Source organism: Mustela nivalis, assembly GCF_964662115.1.
Source record: "Mustela nivalis genome assembly, chromosome: 3".
Lineage (NCBI taxonomy): Eukaryota > Metazoa > Chordata > Mammalia > Carnivora > Mustelidae > Mustela > Mustela nivalis.
The window spans coordinates 129,311,900-129,337,578 of NC_139022.1; the positions used below are offsets into that span (position 1 = coordinate 129,311,900).

Consider the following 25,679-nt stretch of genomic DNA (forward strand, 5'->3'; position numbering starts at 1 on the left):
ATAAAATTTTCTTTGGAGAAGATAAAATATGATCTAGAAAATACCTGGGGGAATAAAAACACCTCAGTTTTTATAAGTCTGATCTTTATTAATAGCGATATCATGGCATGAAATTAAGACTCCAAAGTTTATTATACTTCTAAAGCTCCTTGTTTAAATCAGGTATTGTAATTTACTGTTATAAATTGCCTCTGCTCTTCATCCAAGCTATCTCCACTGCTATATTTTACATCAGTGTTTAATTATAAAAACAGATAGCTCTTACTCTAAGTGATTTTACCACGATTATCTGCCACAGTGACAAAAGAGAATAAAAGAGTGGGAAAGGAAAAATGACCTTAAAAATAATTTGATAGTTGGTATATGAAGAATCAATTATCTTTCCAATACTTGGTATTTAGGAAAGAAAAAACTTTTATCATCATATGAATCTCATCTATCACTTTATGAATATAGCTCTGTTATTTAAATAATTCTTATCCATTTACTTAAACTTCTCTTGGATATTCATGACTGTGAAATACAAATTATAAGCATTGAGAATGAAAACTGATATCTGTCTCTGGGTAATTCTAAAAATTGCCTAGTTGGTGATAGTTGGTTATTGTGTATTGCTAATTAATTGGTTGATAAATTATTAGCATTTTTCTGTTCCCTAAACAGTTCCACCTCCCCTATCTATCCCATCCCCACATCTTCACAATGTCGTATTTTTTGCCAAATCAAGAAAAGGATACCCTAAGCCTGACCCTAAAATGTCATCAACTGAAAGTCAAAGTACCTATTTTGCATCCTTTGAAGATATCTCCAATTGTCATTCCTGGAGAGTCTCAAAGAACTGTTGGCAAAAGAAATGTTAAAAAAAAAAAAAAGAGCAACAACAAAATTGACTTATTAGGTGTTCGTTATGTTCATTTCTCCCTTAATGGAACATGCACATAGTTTTATTTGAGCACCACTGAGATTCTTCAGACGTCCCAATCTCAAGGGCTCAACTCTGTACCACGGCCAAAGTCTTCAATGGAGCCTCTTAGGAGTAAAACCATTTGGGCGTATGGACTACTTGACTTAAACACAGCTGAACACCAACAATAAAATATCTGAAAAAGAAATGTTTGCATGTATAGACAATTAATATTTGAGAGGGGAGCCAAGGATACTTAATAGGGAAAGGATATTCTCTTCAATAAACAGTAATGGAAAGTTGGATAAGCATATGCAAAAGAATGATACTGAACTCCTATTAACAAAAAATCATATTAACAAGATTTAAAAATAAGACCTGAAAATGTACAACCTCTAGCATAAAACAGGGAAAAAAAGCTCCTGGACAATTGGTTTTAATAGTGACTGCCTGCATGTGTCACAAAAAACACAAGCAACGAAAGCAAAAATCAATGTGGGACTCCATGAAACTAAAAAGCTTGTGAACAGCAAAAGAAACAACACAATGAAAAGGCAATCTATAAAGTAGAGAAAATATTTGCTGATGGTCGATCTGATAATGGGTTAATACCCAAAATATATAAGCAACTCATACAACTCAACAACAACCCCAGACCGTTCAATTAAAAATAGTCAAAGAAACTGAACAGACATTTTTCCAAAGAAGACATACAAATGGCCAATAGGCATATGATAATTTTCTCAATATAACTAAACATCAGGGAAATGACATCAAAACCATAATGAGGTATCAATTTCAGAAGGACAGTTATCTAAAACTTGAAAAATAACAAGTGTTGGCTATGGTGTGGAGAAAAGGGCACTGATGATGGGTATGTAAATTGGTCCAACCACTATGGAAAACATTATAAAGTTTCCTCAAAAAATTAAAAATAGAACTGCTATATGATTCAGCAATCCTACTTCTGGATGTATATTAAAAAAAAAGTGAAATCAGGATTTCAAAGAGATACATGCCTTCCCATGTTCACCACAGCATTATTCACTATAGCTCACATATGGAAATAACCTAAATGGCCATCTACAGATAAATGGATAAAGATGTGATATGCATATTCCACAATATTCAGCCATGAGAAGAAGGAAATCCTTCCACTTGTGACAATATGGATGGAACCCAAGGGCATTATATTAAGATAAGTCAGACAGAGAAAGACAAATACTGCAAAATCTCACTTACATGTGGAATTTAAAAAGCCAAACTCACAGAGACAGAGTACAATTGTAGTTGCCACGGTTTGGGTGGTGCATAGGGAAAATGCGGACATGTTGGTCAAAGGGAGCAAACTTTAAGTTGAGTAAATTCTAGAAATCCATTGTACAGCATTGTATTACATACTTGAAATTGCTAAGAGGGTAGATCTTAAACATTTTCACCACACACACACAGACATACACATGGGTAATTATGTGAGATGATGAAAGTGTTGTGACACTATGTCAATCATTTCATAGTATGATGCATGTGCTAAAGTCATCACCTGTACACCTTAAACATACACAGGTTATATATCAATTATATCTCAATAAATCTGGAAAAATACATAGTTGAAACCACTTTTCTTGAGTTCTGCATTTGATATTTGTCCCTACCCAGGTTCTAGTCTAACTTCCTTAAGCCTTAAATCTGTACTCCAGTTTTTTCTTCCAGGTTACTTAACTAGGCCTGAGCCCAATTCAATTTACTAATCTAGTCATGTATCTTATGCCATGAAATCTAATTTTTGAATTTCAAGCTTCTATGAAAGGACATTGCTTGGTACACGATGTTGAAATGGGAAGAAGAATAGCTAGGTAAATAGAGACTGGCTGTCAAAAAAGAGATGGGCAGTAAGTTGCAGTTACAGCAGATGATTTGAAAAATGATGGCCAATATCACATACAAGGAAACGTCCTCTGGAGTGCAGAAAATAGCAATGGGAGAGTTTGAGAACAGTATTACATAGATAATAGGACTGGCTTTATTCATCATAAAATTCAAGATGCATAATGATTGAAGTATTTTTTAAGAATAAAACATCTTAACAATTACCTTTCTATATTTCACACATTTGTGATTTATGAAAGGAAGAGTGATGGTACTCACACAAACCTATAGTATAGTTTACCACAGGAACTTGGCTCCTGCAGATTTCAGCCAATAGCCTGTTTTCATCAGTCTAGATTTTGTATAATTTCAGTGGATAAAGCTAGTATTACTTGAAATATTAGTCCTCTTACAAAATTTAAAATATTAGTAGTATTTACTTTTTATTACTGTCAGTATAACCACTGACATTAGCTTGGGCATTAAAAATCATTCATTCATTCCTTTTTTAAAAACCCACTGCAGAAAACAAGTATTTGTTAGTTATTTAGAGATTTATGCTACTCACTGGTGATATAAAAGTGAATCAAATTGGTGAGGTTTCTTCTCTCAGTATCCTAACAGTCAAATAGGGGAAACAGACTTTAATCAAATAATCATAGAAAAACTGTAGTTGAAAAATTTGCTAAGTTCTGTGACTACTAATAATTAACATCACTTGAGGGATTTTTCTGTGCCAGACATGGGTATAAATACTTTAACAGGATTAATTCATTTAATTCTCACCACCACCCTAAGTGGTTTATCCTAGTATTATTTCCATTTTACAAGTTGAAATCACTGAGGCCAGAGATAGTAAATCATGTGGTATCTTAGAACACAAAATAAAATACCAAGTAACAGAATGGACACTGACTACAGAAGCTTAATCTTAAGGGCCTGTCTCATATTATCATACTCTTCCTCTCATGTTAAAAAAAAGTATGCTATGACAATGCATGAGTCAGCTTTCACTATATTATGCTGAAATAACAAATATATCCCTAAGTTTCTGTGGCTTATAACAATAAAGATTGGTTTATTTACTGCTCATGTCAATGTCCCTTCTAGGTCAGTTTCAACTCTGCTCCATATCCTTTTCTTTCTGGAATCCAGGAGAAAACAAAATTTCCAGCTTTAGCTGTAAGACTCAAAACCTCTTTGTAGACATGACATCACTTCTACTCACATGCTACTGTACATAACAAGCCTTATTATAAAATTGGGCATCAGTGGGGAAAGAAATATCGGGGCACCTGAGTGGCTCAGTGGGTTGAGCCTCTGCCTTCGGCTGGGGTCTTAGTCTCAGGGTCCTGGGATTGAGCCTGGCATTGGGCTCCCTGCTCAGTGGGGAGTCTTCTTCCCCCTCCCCCTCTTCCTGCCTTTCGCCTACTTGTGATCTCTCTCTCTCTCTCTCTGTGTTAAATAAATAAATAAAATCTTAAGAAGGAGGAGGAGGAGGAGGAGAAGAGGAGGAGGAGGAGGAGACTCCAGGGAAAGGTCCTACCAGGGTGAGTCAAGAAAGCAGTGGATATATATATTTTTTATAAACATATATTTTTATCCCCAGGGGTACAGGTCTGTGAATCGCCCAGTTTACACACTTCACAGCACTCACCAAAGCACATACCTTCCCCAATGTCCATAATCCCACCCCCCTTCTCCCAACCCCCCCTCCCCCCAGAAACCCTGTTTGTTTTGTGAGATTAAGAGTCACTTATGGTTTGTCTCGCTCCTAGTCCCATCTTGTTTCATTTATTCTTCCCGTACCCCCTTAACCCCCATGTTGCATCTCCACTTCCTCATATCAGGGAGATCATATGATAGTTGTCTTTCTCCGCTTGACTTATTTCGCTAAGCATGATACACTCTAGTTCCATCCACGTTGTCACAAATGGCAAGATTTCATTTCTTTTGATGGCTGCATAGTATTCCATTGTGTATATATACCACATCTTCTTGATCCATTCATCTGTTGATGGACATCTAGGCTCTTTCCATAGTTTGACTATTGTGGACATTGCTGCTATAAACGTTCGGGTGCACGTGCCCCTTCGGATCGCGTTTGTATCTTTAGGGTAAATACTCAGTAGTGCTATTGCTGGGTCATAGGGTAGTTCTATTTTCAACATCGCGAGGAACCTCCATGTTGTCTTCCAGAGAGGTTGCACCAGCTTGCATTCCCACCAACAGTGTAGGAGGGTTCCCCTTTCTCCGCATCCTCGCCAGCATCTGTCATTTCCTGACTTGTTATTTTTTTTTTAAGATTTTAGTTAGTTATTTGACAGGCAGAGATCACAAGTAGGCAGAGAGGCAGGCAGAGAGAGGAGAGAAAGCAGGCTCCCTGCGGAGCAAAGAGCCCGATGTGGGGCTCGATCCTGGAACACTAGGATCAAGACCTGAGCCGAAGGCAGAGGCTTAACCCACAGAGCCACCCAGGCGCCCCCCTGACTTGTTAATTTTAGCCATTCTGACTGGTGTGAGGTGATATCTCATCGTGGTTTTGATTTGTATTTCCCTGATGTGATATGGAGCACTTTTTCATGTGTCTGTTGGCCATCTGAATGTCTTCTTTGCAGAAATGTCTGTTAATGTCCTCTGCCCATTTCTTGGATTATTTGGTCTTTGGGTGTTGAGTGTGATAAGTATTTTTTAGATTTTGGACACTAGCCCTTTATCTGATATGTCGTTTGCAAATATCTTCTCCCATTCTGTCAATTGTCTTTTAGTTTTGTTAACTGTTTCCTTTGCTGTGCAAAAGATTTTGATCTTGATGAAATCCCAATAGTTCATTTTTGCCCTTGCTTCCTTTGCCTTTAGCGATGTTCCTAGGAAGATGTTGCTGCAGTGCGGGTGAGGTCGAAGAGGTTGCTGCCTGTGTTCTCCTCAAGGATTTTGATGGATTCCTTTCTCACATTGAGGTCCTTCATCCATTTTGAGTCTATTCTCATGTGTGGTGTAAGGAAATGGTCCAATTTCATTTTTCTGCATGTGGCGGTCCAATTTTCCCAACACCATTTGTTGAAGAGGCTGTCTTTTTTCTATTGGACATTCTTTCCTGCTTTGTCGAAGATTAGTTGACCATAGAGTTGAGGGTCTATTTCTGTGCTCTCTATTTTGTTCCATTGATCTATGTGTCTGTTTTTGTGCCAGTACCATGCTGTCTTGATGATGACAGCTTTGTAATAGAGCTTGAAGTCCGGAATTGTGGTGCCACCAACTTTGGCTGTCTTTTTCAATATTCCTTTGGCTATTCGAGGTATTTTCTGGATCCATATAAATTTTAGGATTATTTGTTCCATTTCTTTGAAAAAAGTGGATGGTATTTTGATAGGAATTGCATTAAATGTGTAGATTGCTTTAGGTAGCATAGACATTTTCACAATATTTATTCTTCCAACCCAGGAGCATGGAACATTTTTCCATTTCTTTGTGTCTTCCTCAATTTCTTTCATGGGTACTTTATAGTTTTCTGAGTATAGATTCCGTGCCTCTTTGGTTAGGTTTATTCCTAGGTATCTTATGGTTTGGGGTGCAATTGTAAATGGGATTGACTCCTTAATTTCTCTTTCTTCTGTCTTGCTGTTGGTGTAGAGAAATGCAACTGATTTCTGTGCATTGATTTTATATCCTGACACTTTACTGAATTCCAGTACAAGTTCTAGCAGTTTTGGAGTGGAGTCTTTTGGGTTTTCCACATATCGTATCATATCATCTGCGAAGAGTGATAATTTGACTTCTTCTTTGCCAATTTGGATGCCTTTAATTTCCTTTTGTTGTCTGATTGCTGAGGCTAGGACTTCTAGTACTATGTTGAATAGCAGGGGTGATAATGGACATCCCTGCTGTGTTCCTGATGTTAGCGGAAAAGCTTTCAGTTTTTCTCCATTGAGAATGATATTTGCGATGGGTTTTTCATAGATGGCTTTGATGATATTGAGGTATGTGCCCTCTATCCCTACACTTTGAAGAGTTTTGATCAGGAAGGGATGCTGTACTTTGTCAAAAGGCAGTGGATATTTTTGACAACTAATATAGCCCACAAAATATATGTAATGTAAGAAAAATCCTTAATCTAGTCAGAGAGTCAAAGTTTGAGGTACTGTCTTAGTAGTATTCTAATTCATAAAATATGATTGCTTAAAAGCTGTGGTCCACAGAGAACATCCCACATAGTAGAAATGGCAGGTACAAATATCATGTGATGCAAGTAAGCATGGCTTTTTAAAGAATTGAAAGAAATAAGGCTGAAGTAAAGACCATAAAGACAGGGGAGATTGTCCTGAGATGAGTATGTAGAAATAAGCAACAGCAAGATTACACAGGCCCTTCTTCATTCAGATTGCACGTTTATCTTGATAGAAGTATACTAAAGTATTTTAAATAAAGGAATGACTTCCCTGGTGGTTTTGGCAGCTTTAAGAAAGAATTATTCTAGGTGAGCTTCACTAACCTAAAGATGTCATCATCTTCCTAATACTATTGTAACTGTTTAAGAAGAGAACATAGAGCTAGCTTTTCTACTAAGTTACCCCTAGTTCACTTTCAGATTCATCCAAATACCGTGATTCAGAACAGAGTTAGTAACTTCCCCCTTTCTCCTAGAGAACAGTTTATACCCTGTCACCTCTATGGTTCAAGTTCTTCCCAGTTACAGAAATTCTTCTGTGTTCCCCTCTTGTCCCTGAGGAGCTGAAAAGGGAGCCAACAGTGACAAGGCAAGTCTGCATAGGAGGCCCTTTGCCCTTTATAGTAAGGAGTAGTACTCAGCTGGGAACTGTAATAGTTTAGAATAGGAAATATGTGCAAATTACTTCTAGTAGAGTATTCAATTTGGAAAAGGTGCAGCATGTGCTTTAGATGTTTTTAGTAGAAATAAATGCCACCACTTCATTGTCATGGCATCCATCATTCCATTCTGATGTGAACACATGTCTGCCTCAGGCACTCCATGCAGAATTGTGCCATCCCCCATATGGTGTACAGCCAGTCCTTGCCTGTCTTCCTGTTACTGGTAATATAGGTCCATTTTATCTGTCTCTTCAACTCCTAACATTAATTTCTGGATGCTGTCAGTTAAGAAGAAAACAAAACAAAAAAAAAAAACAAGGAGAAAAGCATCCACAATATCTTTCACTACTGCAATACCTGGAAAAAGTTATCAGTCAATATTTGTATCAGCTACAGAGAACATATCGTATTTGTTAGAATAGTGCCAAGTTCTACCACTGTGAAGCATCAAAATTCCAAATTCCACTCATTAACTGATCATAAATGCAAGTGAACACTTTTTTTTTAAAAGATTTTATTTATTTATTTGACAGAGATCACAAGGAGGCAGAGAGGCAGGCAGAGAGAGAGAAGGGAAGCAGGTTCCCTGCTGAGCAGAGATCCCAACGTGTGACTTGATCCCAGGACCCTGGGATCATGACCTGAGCCAAAGGCAGAGGCTTTAACCCGCTCAGCCATTCAGGCGCCCCACAAGTGAACACTTCTAAATGATCATTCAGGAAACCAGCATCCTTCCAGTTTGTGAGTCTACTACCCCTGAAATCCTCTCATTGGTCCTCTCATTATTCACTAGGTAAGGAGAAAACATGGATGAACCCTCAATGCATGTATTTTATGAAGTAAGTATGGAAGGGGAGTGTGTTACCTTCTGCTCACACACCACATGCCATGAGCTGCAACCCAGCCATATGGCCATACTGAACTAATGGAACAGCTGGGAAATAAAGTATAGTTGTAAGTACAGGAAACAGAAGAAACAGATTTGGAGAACAGCTAAGTACTCTACCACACACGTTATGTCTTTATTTAATCTTAAAATTTGGAAATGAAATGGTAATTTTTATGTTATATGCATTTTACTACCACCACAACAGAAAATATTGGGGGAAAGGATCTTCAGGAACAGTCAATTTCTGGTTCATTAACTAAAAAATATCCTTTGGGTGGTCCTGCTCTTACTGTTGAAAGTGAAGTTCAATGAACTCATTTTCTTCTCTTATTTAGCATAATACAGTCTACAATTTTTGGTATTCAGACTGAAGTTCCAGAGGGTGATTTTAAAAATCACTTGAAGTCATACTAACTATAAGTGACTTTATGGTTTTTTTTTCCTTCAACATCCACTATTTTGTTTATTTTTCCAACGAGGATCTATTGATTGCCCATTATATATACAGAAACTGTATGAGACAATGGGTACACAGAAATCCCTAACCTGACCTTGAGGAGGTTCTATTCTTCAGAGACAGAAGAATATTACAGAAGGGAAAAGGCCAGTTTATGAACAACTATATGATGTTTGTTACAAAGCACACAGCCTGTCCTAACAGTGTAGAGCTAGAAAAACAGCTGTGGTCTGTGCAGCCAGCAGAATTTAGTTGAAAGAGAAGGAAAGTAGATGGAAAGGCATTTCAGGCACTGCTGGTACAAAGACTCTAGTTGGGAAGGGGGGTAGCAACAATAGAACAGTGTGAGGGAGAGGGAAAGGGACAGGATATAATAATGGGAAATTAGGTAAGGTAAGGCCAGATTAAGCACGGACATAAAATTCTAAAGGATTTTAAACTTGTTTCTGAGTGCAATGTAGAGTCATTGAAATTTTGGAGGAAGCTATCAGTTACCATTTGGAAAGATGACCCCAGTTGGCCTTTTTGTTTTATTTTGTTTCCGGTTATTGTTTTTCTAAATTTTTTACTTAAATTCAATTTAATTAACATACAGTGTATTATTAGTTTCATATCCTTTAATTACTTCAAACTGAGTAAAGCCCAAACTGACCCATCCTGGCTCTGCATTATATCCACAGATCCACCACCTACTAATAAACCCACTAAAAATTTTCAGCTCCCATATCTCTAAAATTCACATCTAATTGGTGAATAAACATCATTTTATTTACCTCCTAAATACCTCCAAGTCTCTTCACTGCTTTCCAAGACCTCAGCACTATCAGCTCTTTTCACCTTTCTCTGGGTTGTTCCAACAATCTCTAACTTGTCTTATCCTTCAGTGGCTTGTTCTTGCTTTCAAGATAAACTCTAAACTATTTGAAATAGCAGAGACATTTCTCCAGCTGGCCAAATCTCTCCTTTGTCTTCTCCAGCTACAAGCTTAACCAGTTTGTGTTTCTTTGATAAGAATTTCAGTATTAATAAGAGTATTGTTATTTTCCCTAAGAAGCCTCCCTTGCTTGTTTCTTGTGGCAGAGTTAGCCATTTCTTCCTCTTGGAATCCACAGCTCTGCGTGCATTCTTCTTCTTTTTTTTTTTTTTTTTTAAACTATTACTTGTACTATTACATCATAATAGGTTGTTTTCATGTCTGGATATGGGCTTCGGATTTGGACCTATGGCAAAATATTTTACTCATATTTGTGCGCCTAGTACCTCACACCACCTAGGCTTACAGTATATGTCTAATATTTCTGAGAATGAAAAATATAGGTAAACAGATAATTAAATTAAAAATATGGAGAGTTGTATTGATGGTGCAGTGTATGTTATTGTGTTTACAAGCCTGATTGCAGGAAATTGGGGGTCAGTAAAGATGATGAATTTCTAAGAGAGATTACATAGTCACTTAAATCTGTGTTTTTAGGGGAATAGGAATATATATAAGCAATCATAAATGTGAGATTTATAAAAATACATAGAGTGAGGAGCACCTGCATGGCTCAGTGGGTTAAGCCTCTGCCTTCAGCTCAGGTCATGATCTCAGGGTCTTGGGATCAAGCCCCACATTGGGCTCTCTCCTCTGCAGGGAGCCTGCTTCTCCCTCTCTCTGCCTGCCTCTCTAGCCACTTGTGATTTCTCTGTCAAATAAATAAATCAAATCTTTAAAAAATATATAGAGTGAGATCCCACATTTTTTTTTAAAGATTTTATTTATTCATTTGACAGAGAGAAATCACAAGTAGATGGAGAGGCAGGCAGAGAGAGAGAGAGAGGGAAGCAGGCTCCCTGCTGAGCAGAGAGCCCGATGCGGGACTCGATCCCAGGACCCTGAGATCATGACCTGAGCCGAAGGCAGCAGCTTAACTCACTGAGCCACCCAGGCGCCCGAGAGCCCACATTTAAAAAAATTTTTTTAAATTAATTTATTTTCAGAAAAACAGTATTCATTATTTTTTCACCACACCCAGTACTCCATGCAATCCGTGCCCTCTATAATACCCACCACCTGGTACCCCAACGTCTCACCCCCCGCCACTTCAAACCCCTCAGATTGTTTTTCAGAGTCCATAGTCTCTCTTGATTCAACTCCCCTTCCAATTTACCCCAACTCCCTTCTCCTCTCTAACACCCCTTGTCCTCCATGCTTTTTATTATGCTCCACAAATAAGTGAAACCATATGATAATTGACTCTCTCTGCTTGACTTATTTCACTCAACAAAAATAAAGCTGGGGGCATCATGTTACCTGATTTCAAGCTTTACTACAAAGCTGTGATCACCAAGACAGCATGGTATTGGCATAAAAACAGACACATAGACCAGTGGAACAGAGTAGAGAGCACAGATATGGACCCTCAACTCTATGGTCAATTAATCTTCGACAAAACAGGAAAAAATATACAGTGGAAAAAAGACAGTCTCTTCAATAAATGGTACTGGGAAAACTGGACAGCTATAAGTAGAATGAAACTCGACCATTCTCTTACACCATACACAAAGATAAACTCAAAATGGATAAAAGACCTCAACATGAGACAGGAATCCATCAGAATCCTAGAGGAGAACATAGGCAGTAATCTCTTCGATATCAGCCACAGCAACTTCTTTCAAGATATGTCTCCAAAGGCAAAGGAAACAAAAGCGAAAATAAACTTTTGGGACTTCATCAAAATCAAAAGCTTCTGCACAGCAAAGGAAATAGTCAAGAAAACAAAGAGGCAACCCATGGAATGGGAGAAGATATTTGCAAATGACAGTACAGACAAAAGGTTGATATCCAGGATCTATAATGAACCCCATATATTTTTTAAAAAGTATGTGCATAGTATTAGAAATATATGCACGAAAATAGACTGGAGGAAAATGTACCAGAGTAATACAGTAATTCAGTGATATGATGATAATCATGAATTTTATTTAACCATTGATTTAATAATCTAAAAAAATAGCCAATAAGTACATGTTCTCACTAGTTGTATTTTATACCTGCCCACTTTCCCAGGATTTCTTCTCAGAAATTTGTTAACTGTTGATAGTCCTATTGAAATGTCAACATGCTACATAGCCCTGAGCCAAAAATTGCCTTTATGTTGGGTAGCTAGTTACTTACTTACAAGATATTTCACTTCGCATTTTTGTTTTAAAGATTTATTTATTTTAGAGAGAGAGAGCTCACAAGCAGGGGAAGGGGCAGAGGGAGAGGGAGAGAAGCAGACTCCCTGCTAAGGACAGAGCCCATGCAGGACTTGATCCCAGGACACTGAGATCATGACCTGAGCTGAAATCAAAAGGTGGTCTCTTATCTGACTTAGCCACCCAGGTGTCCCTTCACTTGGCACTTTAAAGATAAGATATTGAGGGTGTTAGCATTTGGAACGGAAGTACAGTGTTTTAATAAAGGAGGAGGCAATGAAAACAAAAGGAAGTAAAAGGAAACTGCAGTGATGATTGATGTATTAAGAGCACAAAGAAGCAGAGGCAATGGTATTGAGAGAGAGCTTGACTAGGCAAGACTAGCAAAGCTGCACTGTCTGCCCTTCAGCTCCTGAGAGGGATAGATAGAGCTGGGTCTGTTTTTGAAAGTTTTCCTGTTTCTGTGATTCCTGTCTGTATAGTGATCTCTGTACCTCAATCCCAAAGAAATATATGTCTCATTATGATAAATTCCCTTTCCCTCCTTCGAGATTACTTGTCTCACTGCTCTTGCACCCAGAAAAATTCTAAATAAAATAAGCCTTTTCCAGTTCATAAAGGCAGGATATAGAACTACTGCTCATTGAAAGATTTAATGATTCCCCATTTCTGCTGACTTCACCTCTTGTTATTAATTTCACTCATCACAGAGAACTTGAGCCCTTCATTATAGCACTTGGGATATTTGACTTTGCAATAAAACTGTTTCTATACCATAATTTCCAATAGAGGACAAGGTCCATGCCTTTGTTCACTGTCTTTTATTTTATTCATTTTATTTATTCTATCCACAAAGATTTATTGACCACCTATTTTTTCAAGGACCTAACACTGCGTGAGGTACTGGGGATACACTAGGAAACAAGGCAAACATTTCTGATATTGTGGAACTTATAGTACAGTGCAGGGGACTAAATTCTGGGGTTACATTGAATAAAGACTGAGTTAAACATTACTCTTTTTTATTTTAATTCAATTAATTAACATATAGTATGTTATTGGTTTCAGAGGCAGAGATCAATGATTCATCAGTTGTATATAATACCTAGTGCTAATTACATCACCTTGCCTTCCTTAACAACCATCAACCAATTACTCCATTCCCCCACCATCCTTCCCCCACAGCAAACCTCAGTTTGTTTCCTATGATTAAGAGTCTCTGAGTCCCTTATGGTTTGTCTTCCTCTCTGCTTTTTCTTGTTTTATTTTTTTCTCCATTTCCCTATGTTCCTCTGTTTTGTTTTTTTAAATCTCATATATGAGTGAAATCATTTAATTGTCTTTCTCTGACTTTTCACTTAGCATAATACCCTCTAGTTCTATGCACATCATTGCAAATGGCAAGATTTCATTCTTTTTTTAAGACTGAGTAATATTCCAATGTATATATATACCACATCTTCTTTATCCATATCTGTTGATGGACATCTGGGCTCTTTACATAATTTGGCTATGGTGGATATTGCTGCTATAAACACTGGGGGGCAGATATCCCTTTGGATCACTACATTTGTATCTTCGGAGTAAATACCCAGTAGTGCTATTGCTGGATTATAGGGTAGCTCTATTTTCAACTTTTTGAAGAACCTCTGTACTGTTTTCCAGAGTGGCTGCACCAGCTTGCATTCCACCAACAGCATAAAAGGATAGTCCTTTTTCCCCATCCTCCCCAACATCTGTTTTTCCTGACTTGGTAATTTTAGCCATTCTGACTGGTATGAGGTGGTATCTCATTTTGGTTTTGATTTGTACTTCCAAGATGCCGAGTGATGTGAGCGTTTTTGTGTGTCTGCTGACCATTTGGCTGTCTTCTTTGGAGAAATGTCTGTTTTTGTATTTTGTCCATTTCTTGATTGGATTATTTTTTTCTATGGGTATTGAGTTTGATAACTTTTTTACAAATTTTGGACACTAGCCTCTATCCGATAAAACTTTTGCAAATATCTTTTCCCATTCTGTAGGCTGCCTTTTGGTTTTGTCAACTATTTCCTTTGCTGTGCAAAACCTTTTAATTTTGATGAAGTCCCAAAAGTTCATTTTTTCCTGCTGTGGCCAAGGTCAAAAGAGGTTACTCCCTGTGTGCTGCTCAAGGATTTTGGATACCTATTCTTCTGAAACTGTTCCAAAAAATATAAATGGAAGGAAAACTTCCAAACTTATCTTATGAGGCCAGCATTACCTTGATCCCAAAACCAAAACCAGAGATCCTATCAAAAAGGAAAATTACGGACCAATATCCCTGATGAACATGGATGCAAAAATTCTCACCAAAATACTAGCCAATAGGATCCAATAGTACATTAAAAGGATTATTCACCATGACCAAGTGGGATTTATTCCTTGGCTGCAAGGTTGGTTCAACATCCACAAATCAATCAATGTGATAAAATATATTAATATATTAATAAAAGAAAGAACAAGATCCATATGATACTCTCAATAGATGTTGAAAAAGCACTTGAAAAAGTACAGCATCCTTTCTTGATCAAAACTCTTCAAAGTGTAGGGATAGAGGGTACCTACCTCAATATCGTAAAAGCCATTTATTAAAAACCCACAGGGAATACCATTCTCAATGGGGAAATGTAAGAGCTTTCCCCCCTAAGGTCAGAAACATGGCAGGGAAGTTCACAATCACCACTACTATTCAACAGAGTACTAGAAGTCCTAGCCTCAGCAATCAGACAACAACAAGAAAAAAAAAAAAAGCATCCAAATCGGCAAAGAAGTCATCGAACTCTCACTCCTTGCAGATGATATGATACTTTATGTGGAAAACCCAAAAGACTCCACTCCAAAACTGCTAGAATGCATTCAGGAATTCAGTAAAGTGTCAGGATATAAAATCAATGCACAGAAATCAGTTGCATTTCTTATTTTTTTTTTTTTATTCATTTGAGAGAGAAAGAGAGAGTCAGAGCACAAGCAGAGGGAGAGGCAGAGGGAGAAGCAGGCTCCCCACTGAGCTGGGAGCCTGATGTGGGGCTCGATCCCAGGACTAGAAATCATGACCTGAGCTCAAGGCAAATGCTCAACCATCTAAGCGACCCAGATGCCCCATCAGTTGCATTTCTATACACCAACAGCAAGACAAGAAAGAGAAATTAAGGAGTCGATCCCATTTACAATTCCATCCAAAACATAAGACACCTAAGAGTAAATCTAACTAAAGAGACAAAGCATCTGGCTCAGAAAACTATAGAATACTCATGAAGGAAATTGAGAAAGACACAAAGAAATGGAAAAAAGGCCGATGCTCATGCACTGGAAGAACAAATATTGTTAAAATGTCTATGCTACCTAGAGCAATCTATACATTCACTGCAATCCCTATCAAAATACCTACAACATTTTTCACAGAGCTGGAACAAATAATCCTAAAATTTGTGTGGAGCCAGAAAAGACCCTGAATAACCGGAGGAATGTTGAAAAAGAAAACCAAAGCTGGTGACATCACAATTATGGACTTCAAGGACTATTACAAAGCTGTAATAATCAAGCCAGTATGGTACTGGCATAAAAACAGACACATAGATCAGTGGAACAGAACAGAGAACTCAGAAATGGACACTTAACTCTATGATAATCTTCAATGAAGCATGAAAGAATATCCAGTGGAAAAAAGACACTCTTCAATAAATGGTGCAGGGAAAACTGGACAGCCACACGCAAAAAAATGAAACTGGACCATTTACTTACACCATACACAAGAAATAGACTCAAAATGGATGAAAGACCTAAATGTGAAACTGAAATATTAAGGATAAATTTATTTCTAATAGTACACTCTGTCCCTAATAGTACACTCTATTCCCTTAGAAAACCATACTACCATTTTCTGATTTCCCATAAAATCGCCAGTGTATCCACCAGGGTTCACTGATGAATACTCCAAGTTTTAAATGTTGGGAGCATGGTATACTGGAAAGAAGACAAGAAGCCTGAGTCAGGAAATTTGGGTTTTTCTCTTGCTTCTGCCACTAATTTAGGTACTTGACCTCATACAAGCATAGGACCATCATGGGCTTGGTTTCCATCATCTGCAGAGTGAGAAGAATGAACCTAAACATCTATTCAAAAGATTTGCCACCCTTTTTTTTTTTGGTCCTAACTTACATTGACAAATGAAATGGTTTTGATTGGATACTAGCTAATGGCAAGGAAAGGGACAAGGTGAACGGGCAGGTTTATCTCCAGAGATACCAGAATTGCTGTATCTTGTGGTAGCTGAGGGATGATGAGAAAAAGCACAGAGAAACATCATTTGTTTCATTAACTTACTTATTTTCAGGTTAATGTTTTGCAGTGGTCATTAAAATAAACACTGCAAAGGGAACTGGGATGCTTTACCTACTAATTTTTTTATCATCTTACAGTTTTCTAATTTCATCTCTATAAGGATCCTTTCTTTCTTCAGGTCAAAAATGTATTCATTTTGCTCAACACTAGAAAAAAAAATCCAATTTAAAAATGAGCAGAGGACTTGATATTTTTCCAAAGAAGACTCACAGGTGGCTAAAGACAGGAAAAAATGCTCAACATCACTCATCATCAGGGAAATACAAATCAAAACCACCATGAGATATTACCTCATACCTGTCAGAATAACTAAAATCAAAGACAAGAAACACTAAGGATTGGCGAGGATGTGGAGAAAAAGGAATCCTTGTGCACTGTTGGTGGGAATATAAACTGGTAAAGCCCCTGTGGAAAACAGTATGTAGGTTCCTCAAATAATTAAAACTAGAAATACCATATGATCCAATAATTCCTTTATTGGGTATTTACCCAGGAAAAATGAAACATGAACTGAGAAAGGTATATGCACTCCTTTGCTTACTGTTTACTGCTACATTATTTGTACACGTACACACACACACACACACACAAACACACACACACACACACACACACACACACACACACACACACACAGAGGAATATCATGCAGCCATAACAAGGATCAGATCATAACATTTGAAGCAACATGGATGGACCTAGAGGGCATTAAGCTAAGTGAAATAAATCAGACTGAGAAAGATAAATACCATATGACTCCACTCATAAACGAAATCTTTAAGAAAGTGAAAAAAAAAGCATAATTAGGGCTATAAATTGAAAAACTGATGATTGCCAGAGGGGAGAGGGGCTGAAGGTTTGGCAAAATGAGTGAAAGGGAGAGAGGGAGATACAGGCCTCCAGTTATGGAATAAGTCATGGGAATAAACAACAGAGCACAAGAAAAATAGTGGTATTGTAATAGCAATGGAATGGGACAAATGGCAGCTACACTTGTGGTAAGCATGGCATAATGTATAAACTTGTCAAATCACTAAGTTGTGCACCTGCAACTAATGTAACATTGTGTGTCAAATATACTCAAATTTTAAAAATAATCAACACAATAAAGGCTATATTTTCTGACTATAAAAAAATCTACTGGGCGCCTGGATGGCTCAGTGGGTTGAGCCACTGCCTTCGGCTCGGGGTCCTGGGATGGAGTCCCGCATCGGGCTCTCTGCTCAGCGGGGAGCCTGCTTCCCTCTCTCTCTCTCTCTCTCTCTCTCTGCCTGCCTCTCCATCTACTTGTGATCTCTCTCTCTGACAAATAAATAAATAAATAAATAAAATCTTTAAAAAAAAATCTACTCACCTTATTCTTTTTTTTTTTATTTAAGATTTTGTTTGTTTATTTGTCAGAGAGAGAGAGAGAGATCACAAGTAGGCAGAGAAGCAGGCAGAGAAAGAGAGAGGAGGAAGCAGGCTCCCCGCTAAGCAGAGAGCCCGATGTGGGGTTCGATCCCAGGACCCTGAGATCATGACCTGAGCCGAAGGCAGAGGCTTTAACACACTGAGCCACCCAGGCACCCCTACTCACCTTATTCTTAAGCATTAATGTCATCTCCCATATTTTTCTTTTTTTCCTCTTTATATATATCCTTGAATAAAAGGATATATTTTATTATATATCTTTGAATAAATTAAAGATATTATATATCCTTGAATAAAATAAAATAAAAAGAGTGGGTCTTGGGGATGACAAAATTAACCCTTTGGCAATTAACACAGTTGTTCAGTTACTTTCTTAACATGCTCTTATGCAGGACAAGTTTAGTGAAAGGAAAATTATGATAGCAAAAATTAACATTCCAATTGTATTTTCTCCTCCCCTGTCATTTTTTCCCTATACAAATAAATACATTTATATTTGATTAACTATCCAAATAAGGTATGACTATAATTCTTTGTTGGTTATTTACTATTTTCAAACAAATAGTTGGTGCTAATGATTTCTTACAATATGGTAGTTTATAACCCTCAAATGTGGTTTACTATACTTTTTCTTAGGCATCAAAAATTCCTGAGAAGTTCCAGGGAAATAAGGTCTCCAATGTACAGATGATGAAGTGAACATCTTAAGATGCTAATTATTTTTCCTAATTAACTAGCTAATTATATGGCCAGTCAGCCCAGATTTTATAATAAAATGAGACTCACTCTATTTTTTGCTTCTTTTTCCCCCATCTTTTTGGCCTTATGTTTTCTAAATCACCATTCAATTTATTTTCTGGCAGAAAAATTATGAAGTTAAAATACGTCCAGATATTTGCAAGTATGAGTAAAATGTGCTTCGGGTGAGAAAATTTAACTATTTCAGTTCACAGTATTCCTGTATTCACAATTAACACTTGTTTCTCATCATAGTGGTGCTGTCTGGTCAGTGAGATGCTAGGAACACAACAGAGTATCTGAACTCCAACAAACTCCCCAGGTAAGGTACAACTGTCACATGCATGGTTAAGACTGATGTCACAGACACTGGAAAATGATCTGAAGTTCTTTCACGTGAGTGTCTTTACAACCCGGCTCACAGAGAGCACGTGTAAGGCAGGGGAGTGCTGCACCCTGTGTCCTTGAATATCCGGTATGGTGCCTAGCTGCCACTGATCCCACAAAATTAGTGTAAAGATCCTTGTCAAGAATTTTGGTCTTATGAAGCTGACTGGCATGTGGTGAAGGAGGATATCTTCCGATTATTTCCCACTGATTTTGACACACATGAGTGCTTATTGGGTCAAATAACAACCGTTGTGTATGGTGTAAGAGAATGGTCAAGTTTCATTCTTCTATACATAGCTGTCCAATTTTCCCAGCACCATTTATTGAAGAGGCTGTCTTTTTTCCACTGTATATTTTTTCCTGCCTTGTCAAAGATTATTTGACCATAGAGTTGAGGGTCCATAATCTGGGCTCTATACTCTGTTCCACTGGTCTATGTGTCTGTTTTTGTGCTAGAGCCATACTGTCTTAGTGATCACAGCTTTGTAGTAAAGCTTGAAATCAGGTAACGTGATACCCCCAGTTTTATTTTGTTTTGTTTTTCAACATTTCCTTAGCAATTCGGGTTCTCTTCTGGTTCCATACAAATTTTAGGATTGTTTGTTTCAGTTCTTTGAAAAATGTCTGTGGAATTTTGATCAGGATGGCACTGAAAGTATAGATGTCTCTAGGCAGTATAATTTTAACAATGAGTATGGAATGCTCTTCCATCTTTTTGTGTCTTCTTCAATTTCTTTCATGAGTGTTCTTTATCTTATGGTTCTTGATGCTATAGTAAATGGAATCGATTCTCTAATTACCATTTCTATTTTTTCATTGTTAGAGTATATGAAAGCAATTGATTTCTGTACATTGATTTTTGTATCCTGTCACATTTGAATTGCTGTATAAGTTCTAGTAGTTTGGGGGTGGAGTCTTCTGTCACATTGATTTGCAAATGTTGAACCACCCTTGCTTATTGGGTCAAATTTATCCCATGGATAAATCCCACCTAGTCATGGTGGATAATTTTTTTAATGTACTGTTGGATCCTATTATATATTGGCAACCATATTCATCAGGATATTGGACTGAAATTCTCCTTTTTGGTGGGTTCTTTTCCTGGTTTGGGGATCAGGGTAATGCTGGCTTCATAAAAAGAGTCTGGAACTTTTCCTTCTATTTCTTTCTTTTTTCTTTTTTCTTTTTTCTTTTTTCTTTTCTTTTTTTTTAAACAGCTACAAAGAATTGATATTATTTCTTTTTTGAATGTTTGGTAGAACTCTCCAGGGAATCTGTTAGGTCCTGGGCTCTTGGTTTTTTGGGAAATTTTTGATCACTGTTTCAACTCACTACTAGATACTGGTCTATTCAAATTGTCATTTTCTTCCTGATTCAGTTTTGGAAGTTTATAATTTCCAGGAATGTATCCATTTCGTCTAGGTTGCTTAACATATTGGCATATAACTGTTGATAATTTCTGATGATTGTTTCTATTTTCTTGATGTTAGTCATGATCTCTCCCTTTTCATTCATAATTTTATTAATTTGAGTCCTCTCTTTTTTCTTTTGGATTAGTTTGCCCAATGGTTTATCGATCTTATTGATTCTTTAAAAAAAAACAGCTTCTGGTTTTGTTGATGTGTTCTACTGTATCTCTAGTTTCTATCTCATTGATCTTTGTTATAATCTTGATAATTTCCCTCCTTGTGTGTGGGGTTGGCTTAATTTGTTGTTGATTCCCCAGTTCTTTAAGGTGTAAAGAGAGCTGGTGTATTCTGGATCTTTCAATTTTTTTGAGGGAGATGTATTTCCCCCTTAGGACTGCTTTTGCCCTGTCCCATAGGTTTTAGACCAAAGTTTCTTCATTCTCATTGGTTTCCACAAATTATTTAAGTTCTCTTTGATTTCCTGGTTGATCCAAACATTCTTAAGCAGGGTGGTCTTTAGCTTTTAAGTGTTTGAAGACCTTCCAAACTTTTTCTTGTGGTCGAGTTCCAGTTTCAAAGCATTGTGGTCTGAGAATATGCAGGGAATAATCTTAATCTTTTGGTATTGGTTGAACCCTGATTTGTGACCCCATATGTGGTCTATTCTGGAGAAACTTCTATGTGCACTCGAGAAGAATGAGTATTCTGTTGTTTTAGTGTGGAATGTTCTGTATATATCTATGAGGTCCATATGGTCCAATGTGTCATTCAATGTTCTTGTTTCTTTATTGATTTTCTGCTTGGACGATCTATTACGGAGAGTGGTGTGTTAAGATCCCCTACTATTAATGTATTCATATTGATATGACTCTTTATCTTGATTAACAGTTGTCTTATGTAGTTGGCTGCTCCCCTATTGGGGGCATAAATATTTATAATTGTTAGATCTTCTGGGTGGATATACCCTTTAAGAATGATGTAGTGTCCTTCTTTATCCCTGAGTACAGTATTTAGTTTAAAATCTAATTTATCTGCTATGAGAATCACTACCCCAGCTTTCTTTTGAGGCCCACTGGCATGAAAGATGCTTCTCCATCCCTTCACTTTCAGTCTGGATGTATCCTTAAACTCAAAATGAGTCTCTTGTAGACAACATATGGACAGGTCCTATTGTTTTATCCAATCTGCAACACTGTGCCGTTTTATGGGAGCATTTAGGCCGTTCACGTTCAGAGTGATTATTGAAAGATGTTTTAATTGACATCATATTGCCTGTGAAGTCCTTGTTTCTATAGATTGTCTCTGTAAATTTCTGTTCTATGACACTCTTGAGTTCTTTTTTCTTTTATAGACCCCCCCCCCTTAATATTTCTTGTAGTGCTGGCTTGGTGGTCACATATTCTTTTAAACCTCACCAGTCTTGGAAGCTCTTTATCTCTCCATCTATTTTGAATGTAAGTCTTGCTGGATAAAGTATTCTTGGCTGCATGCTCTTCTCATTTAGTGCCCTGAATATGTCTTGCCAGCCCTTTCTGTCTTGCCAGGATTCTGTGGACAGGTCTGATGTTATTCTGATGGACCTTCCACTGTACATAAGGAATTTCTTACCCTTAGTTGCTCTCAAAAGCTCTTGTCTAAAATTATGATTCATCATTATGATTCATGCTTTGAGGTCTTTCTAGATTTGTTAATCTTGGGGGGTATTCTTTCTACCTCTAGGACATGAATGCTGGTTCCACTCCCCATACACAAAGATAAACTCAAAATGGATAAAAGTCCTCAGTGTGAGGCAGGAATCTATCAAAATCCTAGAAGAGAACATAGGAGTAACCTCTTCAATAACAGCCACAGCAACTTCTTCCAAGATACATCTCCAAAGGCAAAGGAAACAAAAGCGAAAATGAACTTTTGGGACTTCATCAAGATCAAAAGTTTCTGCCCAGCAAAAGAAACAGTCAATGAAACAAAGAGGCAAACCACGGAATGGGAGAAGATATTTGCAAATGACATTTGAGGAATGGGAGAAGATATTACACAAATGACTACAGATGAAGGATTGATATCAAAGATCTATAAAGAACCCCTCAAACTCAACACACACAAAACAGATTATCACGTCAAAACATGGGCAGAAGACATGAACAGACACTTTTCCAAAGAAGACATAGAAATGGCTAACAGACATATGAAAAAATGTTCATCATTAGCCATCAGGGAAGTTCAAAACAAAACCACGTTGAGATACCAACTTACACCAGTTAGAATGGCCAAAATTAACAAGACAGTAAACAAAAAGTGTTGAAGAGGAACCCTTTTACACCGTTGGTGGAGAATGCAAGTTGGTGTAGCCACTTTGGAGAACAGTGTGGGGATTCCTTAAGAAATTAAAAATAGAGCGACCCAGGGTCCTGGGATCAAGCCCCACATCAGGCCCTCTGCTCGGCAGGGGACCTGCTTCCCTTCCTCTCTCTCTGCCTGCCTCTCTGCCTACTTGTTATCTCTGTCAAATGAATAAATAAAATCTTTAAAAAAAAAGATATGGTCCATATATACAATAGAGTATTATGCCTCCATCAGAAAGGATGAATACCCAACTTTTGTATAAACATGGATGGGACTGGAAGAGATTGTGCTGAGTGAAATAAGTCAAGCAGAGAGAGTCAAGTATCATATGGTTTCACCTGTGGAGCATAAGGAATAACAAGGAAGACATTGGGAGATGGAGAGGAGTGAGTTGGGGGAATTTGGAGGGGGAGACAAACCATGAGAAACTATGGACTCTGAGAAACAAACTGAGGGTTTTGGAGGGGGTGGGGGGTTGGGTGAGCCTGATGGTGGGTATTATGGAGGGTACGTATTGCAACAGACCACTGGGTGTGGTGCATGAACAATGAATTTTGGAACACTGAAAAAAATTAAAAACAAAACAAACAAACAAACAAACAAAAAGAACCACCAATGTCACTGAATCATGAGTTCCTAAAGGATTTCAATCTGGGCAAGGAGATTTGAGTCTACTGAAGATCTTTCTGATGTAAATTAACTAGACTGATATCTCTTGGCTGTCGCTTGTACTAGAAGTAGTAAGAATACAGTCAGGACTCACAAAGTAGTTATAAAATTTAAGGACCCTTCTGTGTGCTACTTTATTTTCTGGGTCAGTAAAAATAGCCATCTGACTTTTGTGACAGGTAACTAAGTTTTCTGCTAGACTTTCTGTTCACTGGAAACTTCATTTAACCAGATGCCTATTCTCAGCATTGTTCAGGGCATTCTGTCTATGCTTACATCAATCTGTGTTCACCTACCAAGACTCCTCAAAATACAGATTCTCAATCTTTGTTTGCTTTCTTGGTTTTGATGAGTGCCAGTGGGGGTAGACTTTCAAACACCATGTTCCATGTAGGGAAATTCTTAAATAGTAATGCTATATGCAATGCTAATTCTTTTGAAAGGTTAAAAAAAACCTCTATGTGCCTTATATAACATGATCTATTTATACTCTGTCACTAAGGAGAGTCAGCTGCATTTATGTTTGGGGTGAACAGAACAATTTATTTGTACCTTCTCATCTAACTGATCACTACCAATACTCCGGGTTAGGTTATGGGAAGTTATTAGAAGCATTAATATATTTGGAACTGAAGTATTTAGCATAAAAATATTTAACATGAGAATTTCACTAACAGAGAAATTTAAGCACCAGAGTTTCTGTATCTTCTTCCAGTATCAGCTAAAATATTAAGTTCTGTCAGAGGATATTATACATGACAACAGTTACTAAGAGACTCCTGCAGTTGCAATGCCAAACTGGATGCTTTCAAAACTCCTTCAGTATTTCCAGCACCTGGTAGTAACTACTGACAGCCCATGTGTTTGTTTGAACCAATAAAAAGCTCTTTAACTGACTCTAAAGCAAATTATTGAATTGTGAATTGCGACCATAACAGAAAATTCAGGAAGGGGGAGACACATATTCTGGATTGTGTAGCTTCTGAAACCAAAATTTGACTATGATTTACTAAGACTATTAATTACATCTCCTTCATTTATGTGTGGAAGCCACCACAATACATCAAATGTTACTATTTTTACATCCCTTTCTTCTCTAGGCCTTTCATTGTTTCTATCTGTTCTTAGTACCTATTTGACGTTTAGCATATACTCTCTTCTGTTTTAAATTTCCTCATAATAGCTTATTGTATGGTGTACTGTATAGAGCACATTACATGCTATGTTTCCACAAAGTGTCACAACAAATCTTATGCAGTAGGAACTATTGTTATACCCATTCACGGAGGTAGAAACTGAGGTTTAGAAAGTTGTAACTTGCCTAAAGTGATATAGCATGTAACTGATAGAAGATTTGAGCCCTACCTGCCTTCAGCTTCCACATTCTTACTCTCCTTCCTCCTTCCCTCATTTTTCTCCCTCCGCTCATCCCAACATGACAGCAAAACCAAGGTACTGGGCATTTGAAGAACAAAGAACAAATTGAAGCCAGAGTCTACATAATGGAAGTCACTGACAGGATTAAAAATAAATTATTTTAGAATTAGACTGTATTTCCATGCTTCCTATTTTTTTTTCTCTCTTCTCAATCCCATAGATAGGAGGATGCCACTGTCGTGTACAGTTCTCCTCTTACCTGACCGCAGAGACACTAGAAAATCTAGCATGCTGAAAAGCACTGCCAGGCTTCCCACCTGAGTCAAACATTTATTACAAAAGGGGGACTCTTTGAAGATTTTCTATTAAATTTGCTATTAAATACTTCAAGTATTTTTGTGTGTATGTTGTTTCATATCTCACTAATGAGTTTAATTCAGTTTTATTTATTCTTTGCTTATTTTATTACAGTAAAAAGATGCCATTTATAAACTCACAAATTATATCCTTCTTTCTATTTGTGTTGTGTAAGTCTTTTGGTAAACCTTACAAAGCAAGGTGTAATGAAAAACAGCCTCCAATTCAAGAAACTAATACAAAGAAAAAGGTTCTTAGAGAATGTACACATAAACAAGTGAGGAATAAATTGGCAAAGTGCATTGTCATAACCACACATCTTTAAGACATTAAATTACACATAATTTTAAATTCTGCAAATTAGTTACTTAAGGATGGCAGATAGCTTTAAATGTGTAATATTTTTCCAAGAGAATGAAGCTAAGGTTGGCGTTTTTCTTACTATTATCTTCTATATTTTTTCTTCAAAAATGATAATATTTCTGTTTTTTAATA

General features: G+C 37.3%; 1 long non-coding RNA gene across 1 annotated transcript; it reads left to right on the top strand.

The window, feature by feature from the left end:
* The first annotated feature begins 8,250 nt into the window (after window positions 1-8,250).
* Window positions 8,251-25,166, top strand: LOC309861869. The gene is made up of 3 exons (XR_014310259.1): window positions 8,251-8,396; window positions 18,895-18,961; window positions 25,048-25,166. It is a non-coding gene; the product is annotated as an uncharacterized lncRNA (long non-coding RNA).
* The last annotated feature ends 513 nt before the right edge of the window (window positions 25,167-25,679 follow it).